Source organism: Homalodisca vitripennis, unplaced genomic scaffold, assembly GCF_021130785.1.
Source record: "Homalodisca vitripennis isolate AUS2020 unplaced genomic scaffold, UT_GWSS_2.1 ScUCBcl_57;HRSCAF=856, whole genome shotgun sequence".
In the NCBI taxonomy this organism is placed as follows: domain Eukaryota; kingdom Metazoa; phylum Arthropoda; class Insecta; order Hemiptera; family Cicadellidae; genus Homalodisca; species Homalodisca vitripennis.
The window spans coordinates 44,991-62,494 of record NW_025776193.1 but is presented as its reverse complement, the minus strand read 5'-3'; the positions used below and the strand labels follow the sequence as shown (position 1 = coordinate 62,494).

The following is a 17,504-nucleotide window of genomic DNA, read 5'->3' as shown; positions in this document are numbered from 1 at the left end:
CTTAAATTAAGTAACTTTTCTTTATTCTTCTTGATGTCATACATTGTTGATGAACCAATGTTGAATTCTTCCATTAGCTTCATTCTACTCTCACCTTTTTCTACACGTCTTATAATTTCTAGCTTTTGTTGAATGGTAGTGTGACATGCTTACGTTGATTTCCAACTTTGCTGGTGGATGAGCCGGGCTTGGAAAACATAGGGCACAACTTTGAGAAAGTTAAAACACAATATAAACGAGCACAACATTCACGACTGCACTCGAGTACGAACTGACAATGACTGAGACTGAGGCAGACGCTAGACGCTAGACAAACACGTAACGGCGGACACTCAGCAAGTGGCCCTGAACCCCCTCACACACAGCTGCTGCGTCACATACGATCCCTTCCGACTGAGCACGAATCTTTCCGAGCGCTCTTGCGAACTGTACGTTTCACAGTGCGGTTAAAATATCTTACGCGATTTTTTAAAGACGGTGCCGGATGAATGAAAGTGCCGAACCATTGGATGCCGGATTAGCGGGCTTTTACTGTATTTTATTATAGGCTTATTAAACAATTGTGTATAGCAAAAAATAAGGAATTTGGTATTGGCTAGTTATACAACAAGTTTAATTTAAAAGTAAAGAATTTGGAATTTGAATTTTAACATGTTTAACAATATTGTATTAACTACTTTGGAGACTAGTGGGTTTGTCTTAAGAAGCAGGTGGTGCAGACGTTCTCTGTGATGAATCGAATCTTCACTAAGACCTAGAACAATAATATTGAATATGTAATTTAATAGGTACAAGACTTCTATGCTAACAAATGTTATGAACGCCCACAAGTTTACATGGTTTAAATCATGTCACAACCTAATTTAAAAAAAAGATAGATAAAATCTCTTAATTACCAACTCACTCATTTATTGACAAACATAACATTTCCATATGTATGGTATCACATACTTCAATTTTTATACACTTGTATAATTTGGAAAGCAATCAACAGGTAATGTTAGATTACCAATTGTTTGTTTGTTGTTTATTTAGGGTCAAATTAAATTTAAAATAACATTCGTCACACATAATTCCTATAAAATAACTAACTGGCACCATGATAATGGTTTTTACGTCTTAGATTGATAAAGAGACTTTCATTTTTACTAGTGGAATAAGTTGATTTTGAAAATAAATAATACTCAACACATAATTCTTAAGCTATTCTCTACATAACTGTGGTACCATTTAAATTAAGCACTTTCCCATATCAGTTTGTGAGCTTCTCAATAAGTCAAGAATTAAACTCCGCTACATGTCCACTTATTCACCCATTAACTTTGAAAAGTTTTGGAAACAAAAAAATTATTATTGAACAAATAGAAAGTGCAAAAACAATATACTAAATACAAAGATTTGTTAAAGTAAACGTATAGTTTTCTACAGAATTTTTATTATAATGTATTGTTACCAAATGGCATAAAAACTCATAAGTATATACTTTATTTTGGGTTTCATAATAAAAAATAATAGTATCTGAATCCAGAAAACCAAATAAAAGATAATAAAAACTTGGTATTATGAATCTCATAATATACCCTTTAAGTATTATATAAAATTAAAGATGTATATTTTTCCACAAAAGTATACAGGGTGAGTCAACTAAGATATCCTAAACTATATTAAGAGAATGACTAGAGATAAATCAAAGAAACAATATGCAAGATCCCTAAACCACATACAAATAATATTTTTAAAATGCTATCATCAAATTTAAGGAAGTGTGTGTGCTCATTTTAAACATCGATAAAATAGAGTTATTTTATACTGAACTATGTCTTTTATCTTTGTCTTTTTGAGTGAAAATTAAAAAATAATTTTTTAATGTTTAAAATTAAAACATATCTAGTATTATTACTGTTCATTATGATGACTACATCTTCAAACACAACTCTGTGCCACATGGTATGTGGGCTTAACACTATGGTAAGCCATTTCTTTAATGAATATTGAAATTGAACAGTTTCAAAATGGAAGACCACAAGATAACAAGTTTGATTGTTTAAAAAATATTTTTTTTTTCCATAATTATACAAGTTCGAATAAAATAATAAACTTTGCAGAAACTTAATTTGCAATAAAATTCCTGTAAATAACTAACTGGCACCATGATACGTCTTAGATTGATAAAGACAGTTTCATTTTTTCCAAGTCGAATAGGTTGATTCTGTACATAAAAAAAATAATCAACACATAATTCTTAAGCTATTTTCTACATAAGTATGGTACCATTTAAATTAAGCACGTTTCCATATCAGTTTGTGAGCTTCTCAATAAGTAAAGAATTAAATTCCACTACATGTCCACTAATCCACCCATTAACTTTAAAAAGTTTTGGTAACAAAAAAAGTTACTATTTAACAAATAGAATTGCAGAAACTCAATACAAAGATTTGAAAAAGTAAACATATGATTTTCTATAGTATTTTTATTATATTGAACAATATCATCAAACCACGGGGTCTAGGCACTTCATGAATGTTTATGTGTACTTCCCGAAATAAACATAACTGTTTTCTCATTCCACTAATGGTTGTTCTCCATACACAGAACACAATTCACAACGATTCTTCATGGGTTACAAAAAAGCAGAATATAGTGTTTAATTAGAGCTGTGGTTGGAGAATGAATACCAAGATTGTGTCTCTAACCCCACTCATTCAACAATAATTTACTTCCTGAATGACCCTCTTACATAAATTGTCACTAAGACAAATGGATAATGTACTTACACATGTATAACTACTCTATTGGAGTCTTCATGTGGCAAGATCGTTCTGAAATCATATGGTCTGAAACACAATGGAAACACGTATAGAATAAAACATTGTATCACTCGACAACTAAATTCTTGGATTGATGCAAATAGATTGAAACTTAACCCTTGTAACACTCAGTGTATTAACTTACACTTACATCTCCTCATTGCACACTTACGTTGCAAGACTCCTCAACCTTACACATTGTTTCTCCCATCTGGCTTTCTGGGGCAACTCTTGTGATTCTTTAAGAGTTCTCGTAATTGCAGAAAAGGTTGGTAAGAATATTGGTCGGTGTTAGCTTTAGAGTATAGATAATAGGGACCAAAATAAATGTTCTTGCATTTGCGGATGATGTTGCAATTATAGAGAAGAGTAAAGAAGAGCTGAAAGTGCTGGTCGCAAAACTCCTAAACCATACACAAAAAGTTGGTTTAAGCATAAATGAAGAGAAAACCAAAATAATGGAGTGTGGGAGAACAACCCAAATAAACAATGAAAATAGTATAGAAATAGAAGGGCACAAATTTGAAAAAGTAAACAACTTCACTTATTTGGGAGTAATGCTGACGAATAATAATGAAGAAGACATGGAAATACAACAAAGGATAAATGCAGCACACAGAAGTTTATCAGCATGCCACAAGCTATTAAGCTCTCGACTACTATCACACAAAACCAAACTCCGTATATATAAAAACATTATAAGACCAGTCCTGTTATATGGCTCAGAAAACTGGGTGTTAAGTAAAAAAACAGAAAAACTTTTGATAGTATTTGAGAACAAATTATTGAGAAAAATCTATGGGCCAACCCTTGAAGATGGAGAGTGGAGGATAAAACATAATGTAGAGTTGAGGCAACTATATATGGACCCAGACATAGTGGCCGAGGTGAGAAGTAGGAGAATGAGATGGGCTGGCCATTTACTAAGGAAGGAGGACAACTCCTTAGTCAAGAACGTCCTTGTAAACAATCCGGAGGGCAGAAGACCACCAGGAGGCCCAAGTTGAGATGGCGAGACCAGATCAGAAGAGACATAAGAAAACTGGGAAGAAGGGAAGAGGAGGCAATGGATAGAAAGATCTGGAGGCAGTGTGTTGGCGAGGCAAAGTACCACCTTGGGTACCAAGAGCCACGGCAGTAAGTAAGTTAGCTTTAGAGAGCCTTGTAAGCAAATTTTTCAATCACTTAACATTTTACTACTTCAGTGTGTGTGTGTGTGTGTGTGTGTGTGTGTGTGTGTGTGTGTGTGTGTGTGTGTGTGTGTGTGTTGTTTTGTTATCTACATCAGCATGTACGGTTTTCTGATAAAAATCAATTTGGGAATTCCTTTTCACCCTTTATACACAAAATTAAATAATTACTTTACTTTTTTAAGTATGATACAAAATTGCGACCTTAAGCATTGTTGTTAAGTAAACAAAAATTAAAAAAAAAAAAAAATAAATATAAACATTCAAATTTGAGGAAAAGATGTAAAGCATGACTGTTTGTTTTCCATACATTCACCACTTCAAATAAAATAATAAAAGTACTTAATTTGCAATAAAATTCCTGTAAAATATCTAACTGGCACAATGATAACGTTGGTTTTTACGTTTTAGGTTGATAAAGAGTTTCATTTTTACAAATCGAATACGTTGATTTTGAAAATAAATAATACTCAACACATAACTCTTAAGCTATCCTCTACATAACTATGGTACCATTTAAATTAAGCACTTTCCCATATTTGTTTGAGTTTCTCAATAAGTCAAGAATTAAACTCTGCTACATGTCCACTAATTCACCCATTAGCTTTGACAAGTTTTGGAAACAAAAAATGTATTATTGAACCAAATCAAATCAAAATCATTTATTTCTCATTGATATTAACACGTATCGAGAATGGTCAATATGTATAAATAACTAAATACTAAGAATATTCTTGTCAAAGTTATTGTATATCTGGTAAAACTACAAATTAAGAAATATATTGAAAAACAGTACTACTGATATTTTTACTTGTAAGGTTGGGTGGGGCACAAAAATTCAGAGAGTGAGTAAAAACAGTTTTTTACAAGAAAGTCTTTTAACTTGTTTTTGAAAGATGGAAGTGAAGTACTGGCTTTTAAATAATCTGACAATCTATTATAAATTGTAGGTCCTAAATATTCTATTGATTTGCAGAACATATTATAACTATGGCGGGGTACTGTTAAACTATTTTTATTTCTGATGGGATATATATGATTGTGGGTAGGAAAATCGGTAATGTGTTTAAAAGTGTAAATTGAAACGGAATAAATAAAAATGGAGGGGAGGGTTAGTATACGTTCTTGGTGAAACATTTGCCTACAGCTCTCCATGCCCCTCAACCCAAACACTAAACGAATAGCCCTCTTTTGCAATTTGAATACTCTTTGTAACAGAGAAGATGAAGCAGTTCCCCATGACATTATGCCATATGCCATCACAGAGGAAAAGTAACCATCATATACCATTTTCAGTGCACTACTTTTCAGGAAATTGGAAAGACACCTTAAGGAAAACAATACAGAGTTGAGCCTAGAGCAAAGGGCCTCTACATGCCAAGAAAAACCAGCATCCAGATGAACGACCAAGAAACACTGAATTAACCTCAATGATGTCAACCTCGTCTACAGCAACAAAACCCTTACAAACTGTTTGAGATCGAAAGTGAAGAATGGATGTTTTGTAAACATTGAGGAATAAATAATTGCGAATAAACCAAGAGTTTTTTTTTCGATTGTAGCGTTTAATTGAAGATTTAACGCTATTGAAGAATCTGCCCGAACAATGACCGTGGTGTCATCAGCATATTGAGTGACGCGAGCTTCAGGGACACAAGAGCTTCAGTCGTTTACATACAAGGCAAAGAGAAGAGGTCCAAAGATAGAACCTTGAGGAACACCCATAGAGACCTCAATGAAATCTGACTGTGCCGTACCAAAGGAGTTGGTAACCTGAACACTCTGGTAACGATTTGAAAGGTAGGACCTGAACCACAGCAGGGGACAACCTCTGATGCCGTAGAGTTCAAGCTTATTAAGGAGTTTCAGATGGTTAACTGTATCGAACGCTCTCGTGAGGTCGCAAAAAACACCAGCTACGTGATTCTGATTGTTAAGATGAGTAAATACATATTTGGAAAATTGGGCAATAGCATCGGTGGTTGGGTTTAGAAGGAACAAATCCAAATTGAGCGTCACTCAGAATGGAATTTCTGATTAGAAAATCTGTTAGTCTAACATGAATGAGACGTTCAAAGACTTTGCTGATTGTTGGTAAAATTGATATGGGACGATACTGTCGAGGCGAAGACCTACTGCCTTTCTTGAAAACCGGAATGACATCAGAGAGCTTCATATCCGACGAAAACTTCCCCTGAAGAACCGAGTTGATGAACAATTGAGTTAAAGGAGGGCTTAAGGGTGAACTAAGCAACCCGTCTAATTATTGAAGGACTCATTCCAAAAACGTCAGGTGTTGAACTGGTTTTCAAAGATGAAATAGTATTGTACATTTCAAGGAGCGTTGTTGGGGCTATGAAGAAACTTGGACAGTTGTTTTATTTTAGAAGAGCTGTTAGTGCAACTATTTGTTCCGTTTATGGTTCTAGCCAGTGAGGCACTCATAAAAAATTTTTATAAACATTTCAGCGATTTGACGTGGGTCAGAGACTGCAGCTCCATTATCTTGTAGCTCCTAAATATGTCTTTTCCTAGCTGTTTGCTTACCAGAGTTCTCAGACACTATGTTCCATACAGTTTTGGCAACATTCTTACTCTTATTCAGACGGCTTTCGATCTGAGATGTTTTCAGAGATGAAATTAGTAACTTGCAGTTTCTCTTATTGACCTTATACAATATCCTATGCTGTTCAGAAGGAAAGTTATGCTGCAGAATGTACAGGTCCTTGAGACGTTCTCTAGCCAAGAGAACTTCTCCTGTCAACCAACCAGGCCTTTGACTTTTTTTACGCTCTGATGTGACTAAAGGAAAGGCCTGGTTAAAGCAGGATGATAGTTGACTGAGGAATAACGAGTATTGATCATTTATGTCCTCGTATAAGAAGATATTATCCCAATCAACTGAATCTAAAAGTTCATAAAGAACATTGATATTTCTGTCTGAGAAAACTCGGTAAGGGGCAGAGTTACACCCCTTAGATGTAATTGGCTGAATTACGTCTGTAACAAGCTGTGCTTCGTGATCGGACAAACAGGAACGGACCACCTCAGCTGCCACATGGTCAGGCTCGAAGTTAGTTAAAATATTATTGATGCATGAACCTCCTGTTGGTGATGGGTGGGTCACTGATGAAATCTGAGCTCTAATTGAAAAATGTCAGAAAATAGTAAAAAATGCCTATCATATTGCCTATCAAAATAAACATTGAAATCCCCACAGACAAATATCTTAAGATCAGGTTTATGTAGTATTCTAAGCGATTCCTCAAAACATTTAAAAAACAATGAAAAATCGCCCTGGGGGATCTGTAAATGGTGATGATAGTGGTGTTTAATTCAACTATGTGAATGATGACAGATTCAAAATTAAGTTCTGAGTTCAAGTGAGAGATAACCTGCTTTTCCACAACGGTTTTCCACAAAAGAAAAAGAATCACTGACCAGAGCACATACTCCACCCCTGATCCTGTCAGACTTGCAGAACAAATAGAAAGTGCAAAAACAATATACTGAATACAAAGTTTTGTTAAAGTAAACGTATGATTTTCTATAGTATTTTTATTATATTGAACAAAATATTCATCAAGATTTTTGAGAGTGGATGAATATTAAAAATAGAAAATTATTGACAGAGACATATTAAAAATACATCTACATAAAATTGATCTAAACTTAATTCAAAACAATACTATTCTAAAATCTTAACCCAAAAATCATACTAAAATCAAAAGTACATCTATTTTGGTGAAAATTTCAATATTTACCGCCCTATAAATGTTAACATTTTATAAATATGTTACCAAAACTATGTAACAGAACTTTCCTAAAAATTGATTGTTACCAAATGACACAACTATATATATTATATAGTTGTTGTTGATGAAACACCAGTAAAAAAAGAAAAGACGGAGCTCAAAGAAATATCCTTAAAATAAATTTTAAAAAGGTACAAAAGCATTCAGAACTAAAATACTTGGTTTAAGCCCTGACAGTCCAGTTGAGCCCAAATATAACAGTGAGCTCATTAATCAATTGAACGATAAATTCAGTAGTACTGTAATATTTCTATGCACTGTACCATTAATGTTATTAACTTAAAAGGAATTAAATAAGAACTCAAATAGACTTTGCAAATAATTTACACCGGCGGAGCGGACACAAAAAGACATGGTGTTACATGGTTGCTGATTAAGCATTGAGTGGAAGAGAAAGGCTTTAGCTTGTTGGAGAAGGATGATGTTTTTATTTTATTGGTTAGTAGGATTGCGTGACTTGCTCCGCCAATGCAACGTTTATTAAATAATAACTGCATGATTTGTAATACCAACATAATTGATGAACCAGAAATATAAATGTTAAGAAGAAAACCAGTAATACACATAACAATACATTACAAGTACAAAAGATCAAAGTTTGTAAATGCAAATTTTGAAAACACTTCCTAAAAGCTGGATCTTGAAACAATTTAAGAACGAGTTTGGAGTAATTTTATTGCAAGAAAAACTAAAAGTCTTGTCAAAGAAAAAGGTAGTTTTCCCAATTCCGAAACCTGGGAAACACTTAGCTCAGAAACAGCAGATATAGTCCTTAAATTTTATGAGTGTGATGAAGTGAGTCGTCAGATAAAAGGTATACAGGACTTAGTTTCTGTTAAAATGAATGGCAAACAAATGGATCTTGAAACATTTTAAATTTTAAATAAATTAAGGAATGATTTGCTCTTTTCAAAAAATGCTATCTTGAACAGAAAACAATATTTTCTAAATTCTGTAAACTTCGACTTACTACGTTATTGGAAAAAATTGTAATTTAAAATAAAATAATTACGATATAGGAGAGTAGTACAATAGATATAAAAGCCTAAATAATAACTGAAATTATGTCGGAATAGCACATAAATGCCCCTGACCATTAGTGCGGGCTTTAGTAGCACCAAGTGCACCATCTCACACTTCTGGCAACAAAAAAAACCATACTTGAGATAGTACCTAGATTCAAGCTCAGATCATATGAGCACAAAGTTACACAAAGAAAAGGAATGTATAATTCCATGTCGAACTGAAAACTACACAATATCAGCAGGACTACGATTACAGTTTCCCAGTTTTCATACAAGCTTCTTAAATATCTTCACGTACATACCACCTTTTGTCAGTTTGTCAGATAAACCCTTTAAAGTTTTACTTGTATGTACCTGGTGCTGCATTAATTCCTCCCAATGTTTTATAGAATCAGTAAAGAAACTACATATATTTTTTATTAAATGAAAAAATTGCATGCCTCCTAGCAACAGCTTGCAGCACATGTGGCCACTAAGTTCAGTGAATGTTGTGTACGTGGAACATAAAGAGCTTCGGGATTCATTTATTTAATATGAGCTTGTAGGAGGGAGTAAATTCCAGACATTTGTTGAGTTGTCATAGGATTAAAACAAGAGAGGGATGCCCATATTAATTATCTTTCAACTAAGTTATCTAGAGTAATTTATCTTCTCAGACGGCTTACACTGTATGTTAATACAAATTAAGTGAGAACAGCTTATTTTGCCCTTTTTTCAATCCATTATAAGATATGGACTAGTAGTGTGGGGCAATGCAAGTAAAATTAATAACATTCTTATCCTTCAAAAAAATCTATAAGAATTATTACTAACTCACAGCCACTTGAACATTGTAGACCTCTTTCACTATTTGTAAAATTCAGACCGTAATAAACCTGTATCTTTTTGATCTCATGAAATATATATTTCAAAATCCTCAATTAGTAAAGCCTAACAGTATAAAACACTCCCACAATACCATGAATAAAAATGCTGCATCTATTAATTTCAATAGATTGTAATGACTCATTTCATACACCCATCTCACACTCATTTCAATATTTAATTTAATTTAGAAATTTATTAGTAATAATAATTAAATAATTAAGGAATAATTAGTTATAAATTGTCTCAATTTTAATAGAAACAATAATAAATACAAAATTAAATATATCAAAATTCACCTTATTATTACATATAAAACTCAAAAGTTATAAAGTAAACTAAAGTCAGTGATACAGTGTGCAGGGATGATTGTTGAGTGAAGAGAGCAGAGGTTTAAAGGTTTAGAGGAGAGAGGGATATAGAAGAAGTGAAGCAAGATTATTATTTTAAATAAAGAAACAGGTTACATTTTATTCAGCAGTATTTGGTTCAAAAGAAAGGTTAATTTATTAAATTCATATTATCACTGAAGTACAGAGAAGCAAAAGACAGACATTGGGTGAGAAAATTCCTTTTAAATTTAACAGTGATCCATTGGAAGAACATAAAACCCAGGAACATTTGATTTGGCTAACAATTCAAAATTAATATAATTAAAATTTAACAAAATTGTTTTTCAAAATTACAATATCTTTTATTAAAAACAATACCTAATATTTCTATTTCATTAAGCCAGCACGACCACCCTGCCCTAAAATTTAAGAACTGTATTTAAAAATTTACCATTATTGCATCCTCCATCTTGTTTCAAAATTCAAACCTGTATGTAAATTAATTTATCATCATTAAAGTTCACATTTGTATCATACTGAGTTATTTATTATTTCTAGCTATAATCATCAGAATACAAATTAAGTTTAACCATTTATTTAAAGTGTATAGTAGTAGTATATTACAAGATTGAGCAAAACTCGTGAAAGCCATTCTGTTATTGCACTGAGGGTCTACAACCATTTGTTACCCTTAGTCCAAAAGTACAATATAAAAATATTTTTGAATAAATATTACTTATGGCTGTTAGATAACCCATTTTATGCACTGGACGAGTTCTTCCGATTAAAAAACATTTTATTTTAAATTCTCCAGTGCCACTGGCTGTATTTGAGTATTGTGGTTTATGTTTGCGTAACTTAAGATATAATTAATCTAAGTTTTATAACTGACTTGGCTATATTCATAATCAAAGCTGTAATGAGACTTTGTCAATGATCTTTATTTTATGGCAATAAAAAATGTTGATTGATTGATTGATTGATTATCCTTGAAAATGATTGATCTTGATGGAATGTGATTCTAAAACATTCATCACTGCTGACAACATTAAATAAACCACAATTTTGGAAAAACCTGACTTTTACCTGTGTAATAAAAACTGATTCAATAGGATCACCTACTACTCTCCTTATATTTACTGAAAAAATGGGAAGTCCGCCACTGAGAACGTCTTTATTTTGATATTTAGTACGCCAGCAAAATTTGTCCATTCATGAAAAGGGGGAAAAAATTAAAAACGAGATACGCGTATTGGCAAACAAGGCTGAGAGCACAGAGGAAAAAGTGACAATCAAAATTCACCATAGAGGTACAAACTGTTGCAAAAATTACGAAAAAGTACAGAATAATTCTTAAATTATCCTCATATGCAGTTTGTACCCTATCCTGACATCTAAAATTTCTTATATTTTTTCTGTGTGAATGCTGATATCCCTTCCACCAATGTTAACCCCTCCTTAGCTTGTTATCCCCCCAACCAGGACTTTGCCGATCCTGCATCCGGGGGGCTGCCGAGCGTGAGGGAAAAGAGTGCTGGTTATGGAAAGTATAATTTAAGAATAGTCTGCTACAATGTGTGGTCTAAAACTTAAGGCAAGTGATGTTTCCTTTATAAATTTTATTAGTGATTATGATATTATTATTTTACTTGAAACTTTTTGTTCTGAACAGGATATCGAATTTATTTTAAGCAAATTTAGAGATTTCAAAATTCAGGTCAGTCCGGCAACAAGGTTGGCTAGCTTTGGTAGATTTATTGGTGGGTCTGTATTTTTTATAAATTTAAAATCAACTTTTGCAAAAAACATACAATTTATATCAGTAGAATCGTTTACATTAATTCAGATAAATGACAGCCATAGAAACAAAAAAATCAATTTATTGCCGGTTTATTTAAATTATAATTACTGGAACAGGGATTATACTAGTCTATTGAATTTTTCCGAACGTAATCATATAGTCAATTTAGTAATTTTAGGTGATGTCAATGGAAGAGTTGGTTTTGAGCAGAGTATAACGGAACTAATGTTAAATGAATTAAATAGTGACCTTAGTATTATTAGAAAATCAAAGGATTCAATTTTGAAAGGAAAAGCGAAACGAATATTGGAACTATTCGATCATTTAGGATTAATTATTTTAAACGGACGATCTCCAGGAGATCAAAAAGGAGAATACACTTTTGTAGGTGCTATGGGCTGCTCTGATATTGACTTGGTGGCAATGTCAATAGACTGTTTACACCTCGTCCGTGACTTTCAAGCGGTTTCTCACCTCGGTTCTGACCATTTGCCAATCGAAGTAACTTTTGAAATGAGTGACCTTGCCGTTGAGGGAAGAGGGAAAGACCACTACCATTGTTACCTAAATTGAAATGGACAGATAACGATAGTAGAACTTATGTTAATAAAATAAATAGTGTATTTATAGATTATGGGTTGAATAATGACAACCAAGAAAATGTATGTAGGGTAACCGAAAGCATAATTAATGCAGCAAGTTTCAAATTAATACATAATCGGAAGAATTATTTAAAGAACAAACAGCCTTGGTTTGATTATCAATGTTTAAAACTAAGAAAACGCGTATTTTAGTTACTTATTATTTTTCGCAGAACAAACTCTAGCAACGTCAGAATGAAATATTTGGAAGCAAATAAACTTTACAAAATTATGTGTAGGGACAAAAAAAATTGGATATTATAATAAAGTCGTTCAAAATCTAAACCAAGTCATACAAGGAGTCAAGAGATACAAGGAACTATTGGCGGGTGATCAATCATTTTAAAAGACATTCTAATAAGGATATAGGGAATATTACACCTGAAGAATGGATAAAGCACTTTGAAAATCTATTGAACCCTCCACTACTAACCAGAGGTGTCAGCTATGCGGAGCCGGCAGTAGCAGATTATTATTTGGACGCGGAATTCTCTGAAGTTTAATTAAAAACTGTATTATTTAAAGCTAAGTCTGGTAAAGCCCCAGGCTTTGACAGAGTTCCCTATGATTTTTTTTTAAATGCTCCAAATTCCTTACTTACTACTTTACTAACAATTTATAACAAAATTTATAAAGATGGCATTATACCAGAAAGTTTAAAAAATTCCATAGTTTACCCGTTACATAAAAAAGAAAGCCCAAATGTGGCAACAAATTAGCGTGGTCTCCCGTTTATTGATTGTATTGCTAAATTGTTTACTGGTATGTTGAATAACAGGTTATATAATTGGATTGAGGAAAAAAAGATTATTACCGAATATCAAGCTGGTTATAGAAAGGGTTATTACTCAAGTGACAACATATTTAATTTTAACATGTAGGGGAGAGTTGCCTTGATTGGACCAGTTTCACTATTTTTGCTTATAACATAAAAACGTGATTATAATGGCTTACCAATTCGTAGTATCAAACAGCTACTTTGGTTTGTAATTGTAATGACATCGTCAAAAATCATATATTAGTACATAGTTTTTATGTACAATTAATTTAAAACAAAGTGTCAATCAGTCATTCAAGGAAACTAGTTGCCTAGAATGGACCTATGGTTGCCTTCATTTGGACCAGTGTCAAATTTAATGAAATTAGACATGTATTATTTTGTAATATTGTATTTTGTTGTTATAAGTACATTGAAACTAAATAGGTTTATAACAAAAGTTACATTTGAAAGTAGGAAAAACGCTAAATAATTATTCTAAAAAAAACACTTGAAAGAATTATGAAAATTATTTACAATTGATACAGTAAAATATCTTCTTATTTGCGCTTACACCAGCACAAACTGTATGGTACCAATTTACGACAATCCATGCATTGTATCATGTCCTCCTCCGTCTCCATTTCACATATCTCACATAACCAACTTTGATCTGTTAATGTTTTTTGTTCTGTGACATAAATTTCACTCGTTTGTTTACTTTTTCCCCTCGGTGTCTTTAAATAACGCCTTCTTAGTTTTTTGTTCCTTTTTAGGAAGTTTATTTTTATTTTTTGAGGCTTCAAGCTCAGATTTATAAGGGCTGCTTGTAAGAACTGTAGCTTTTTGGGCCCCTGTATCCCTTTTTCTCTTGCGGCGTGGGTAGAAAAATTTGGTGCTGTTAAAGGGGAAATTTCTATAAGAGCCTTTGTGAAGTTATCTTTAGATGTAATCCGGGCTCTTGGCTGAAGGAGTAACACTAGTCACATTTTCATCAGCCCTACAGGATGAAGAACTCCTAGAATGTCCAGGTGCAGTAGGTGTCGCTTCATGGGTTACCAAGGCATCAGCAGGTGCAAAATCTGAATCCTTAAATACATGCCTATTCACAGGCCATATCCCAGAGTGTTGAAATGCACTCACCGCATTTCCTACTGTAGCAGCCCGACCATATGCCTCTTTCAATAATTGTGGAATTTGGGTCTGTTGGATTTTTTCACCCTTATTACTGACGAAGAAAAGATTCCTGACCTTGGATAAAATATGTCTGCATTGGTCCAAATATCGCTACATCTAACGGTTGTAGGCGATGTGTAGTGTGCCCTGGTAGTTTGAAGCAAAATGATACGATGTTCACGGGCAAATTCAACAGCTTCAAGATTTTTACTGTGGGTGGTGTGGCCGTCAAGTAAAAGAAGTACTTTTTTATTTTTACTGACATTTATGTGACTTGTAAAATGTCGTAGCCACTCCAAAAAACAATTCTGAGTTTATGTAACCAGTATCTGAAATAGTTACCAAAACTACCAGAAGGGGCTCCAACCTTCAAATCGTCATTCCACCTTTTGCGCTTGAAAATGATCATCGGAGGCACGTAGACTCCTGCGGCGTTAACACACACGACCATTGTTGTGTTTACACCCACGTTCACCACTGGTTATTGTGCCAACTTGCCGCTTCCCCTTCAAGCCAACTATCTTCTGCGGACGCTTCTGAAACTGTTGAGAAACCAGATTCATCGACATTAAAAATTGAATCTGGCTCAAACTTCTCGTCATCCATAACCTTTTCAAAAATGTTAAAGAAATGGTTGACATTTTCTCTATTAAATCCTTTTGCACGAGCTATCGATGTAATTTTCCGGTTTACGTAAAGACAGACGGGGGGGTTGCGTTCCATAAAGTTATAGAACCATTTTTTGCCAGCCATTTTTTTATCCTTATTAAAGGTATGAGGAAGGGAATGTTTTTCAGCTACATCATACGCAAGTTTTCGTATGTCAGTTATCGTCAAACCAAAGAAGGAATTCCTCAAATTTTAATATGTGGTCAGACAAAATTGTTTTCCATTTCTTCTGAGAAAACCGGCAACTTCCCTAAAGATTTTCTCTCATTTATGAAGTAATTTTTTTGATTTGCATGTCGTTTTAAGGTTGCTTTAGGAATACCATAAACTCTGCTGCATTCATTTAATCCATAGTCCCCGTTTTTATAGGCCGCAATAGCTTGCTGAAGGTTCTCTTCAGACCACTGCCCGTACTTTCTTTTCTCTCCATGTTCAATATCTGTAATAAATAAAAACTTTAAAAGTTGTGTATTTATGCCGAAAGGACGTCAAAAATACATGTAATAAGCAAAATTAATAAGGTATCCTAGGATGGACCGGTCCATTGAAAGACAACTCCGTGAGGTCCAATCAAAGCAACTTTAACCAAATTACTGAAGATTCGCGTAATTTCCTAAACTGTCTGCTAAATTCACCTAGCTATTATATTAATTTAAAGCTAAATAGATACACTTTTCCTATGATACTATCATATTTGGAGTTACTTACGTTAAGAATGTAGTAGATCCTTCTGAATGAAACGCTGAAATTAAAACCATAACAGCAAAAATACAGAAAACAAAACCACTCACTGACAGACGCTTATACAGTAATGGCGATAGCTGCGCCGAAGTAGAACGTTTCTGGAACTATGACTGTTGCCAACTAAACAAACCTAAATTTCCCCAATATTTCAAAATATATCGGTGGTCCATTGAAGGCGCGCCGGTCCAATCAAGGCAACTCTCCCCTATGATAAGTTTAAGTTTATCAATGGATTCAGGAAAATTGTATTGTTTTTTTGTGGACTTCACCTCTGCGTTCGATTTTATCTACAGAAAATCGTTAATATACAAGCTATCGTGTTTGGGAGTATCGACGCGGATGTTACAAACTATAAAACACCTGAACAATGGCACGTCTGCTAGTGTGTGGTGCAGGGAGGGGCTGACCCGTAGTTTTGCCACACAGATGGGCCTCAGACAGGGCTGCATTTTGAGTCCGTTATTATTTTTTCTTTTTATTAACGATTTACCGGATGTTTTGGGAGGAGGATGCAGCTTTGGAGGCGATGTTCGCAGACGATATTGTACTGATAGCGCCTACAGCCATAGGCCTCCAGCACATGATCAGCAGATTGGAAACTTATTGCAAAAACTGGAATTTACAGGTAAATTTGAATAAATCAAAAGTTGTTGTTTTTAGGAAAAGGGGAAAACTGAGAGCTAATGACAAATGGTTATACAAAGGTAAAAGGGTGGAGGTGGTGAATGAGTATAAATATTTGGGAATTAGTCTTAATATTTTATCCTGGAAATTCATCGAAGAAAAATTTAAATCAGCAAAATTTGCAGTTCAATCAGGGGGGAATTATTAAAAAATAACAAAGTTCCATTGAGTGGTAAATACACGTGTTACAATACAATAATACGATCTAGTTTGTGTGATGGCACTCAGGTGTGGGGATGCTTTGAAAACGAGAAGGTTGAGTCGTTTCAAAAATATTTCATTAAAAAATTATTCTCTCTCCCTACTAATATGCCAAATTATATTTTATATTTAGAAACAAAATTCGAAAAATTGCTCTTTTATACATTAAACTATAATCTTGATTATATTTCTAAACTTTTTTCATTAGCTCAAGATCGGCTACCTGTAATTCTCGTGAAGGAAATAATCAATAAACGCATTTATTGGTACCAGGAATGGGTAAAGTTGGGCCGCAAGTGTGGTATCACTGTAGACCTAAGGATAGAGAAGGAGAGAGTGGCGGATCAGCTGAGGGGCGTGGTGGAGGGGTTGCGAACCACGTGGCGCGCTGATCTGAGGACCTCTCTGTACCACTCACAGTACCTGACCCTCAACATCGACCTTGGCGACAGGTCATTCCTCACTGATAACACAGATATCAGTATTATATCTTGGGCAATAAAGCCCAGAGCCGAACTTGTTGACCTCAACTACAAGCCATGGTTGCAGGAAGCAAACTTTGCTTGTTCATTGTGCAACATGCATGAAAATGAGAACGTGTTTCACTAGGTTGCGGTCTGCCTGATTTTATCGCATATTAGAAAATATTATCTCAGAAAATGTACATTATCAAAACATGAATATGACTGCTATTTAAACAGAATGGATTGGCAAAGTTTAGGGAAATACAAATATATCCCATTAGCTTGGAGATATAGGTGGGAGCTTGTTAATGAATTTAATTTTTCGTTTCTATGA

At 33.9% G+C, this 17,504-nt stretch overlaps 1 long non-coding RNA gene across 1 annotated transcript in view; it reads right to left on the bottom strand.

The window, feature by feature from the left end:
- Window positions 1-591: 591 nt before the first annotated feature.
- The window catches only part of LOC124370253, a 37,124-nt gene continuing 20,211 nt past the window's right edge, over window positions 592-17,504 (bottom strand). The window contains exons 2-3 of the long non-coding RNA XR_006923174.1: window positions 2,775-2,834; window positions 592-754 (exon numbers count right to left, since the gene is read on the bottom strand). This is a non-coding gene — a long non-coding RNA (uncharacterized LOC124370253). The remainder of the gene's footprint in view (window positions 755-2,774; window positions 2,835-17,504) is intronic.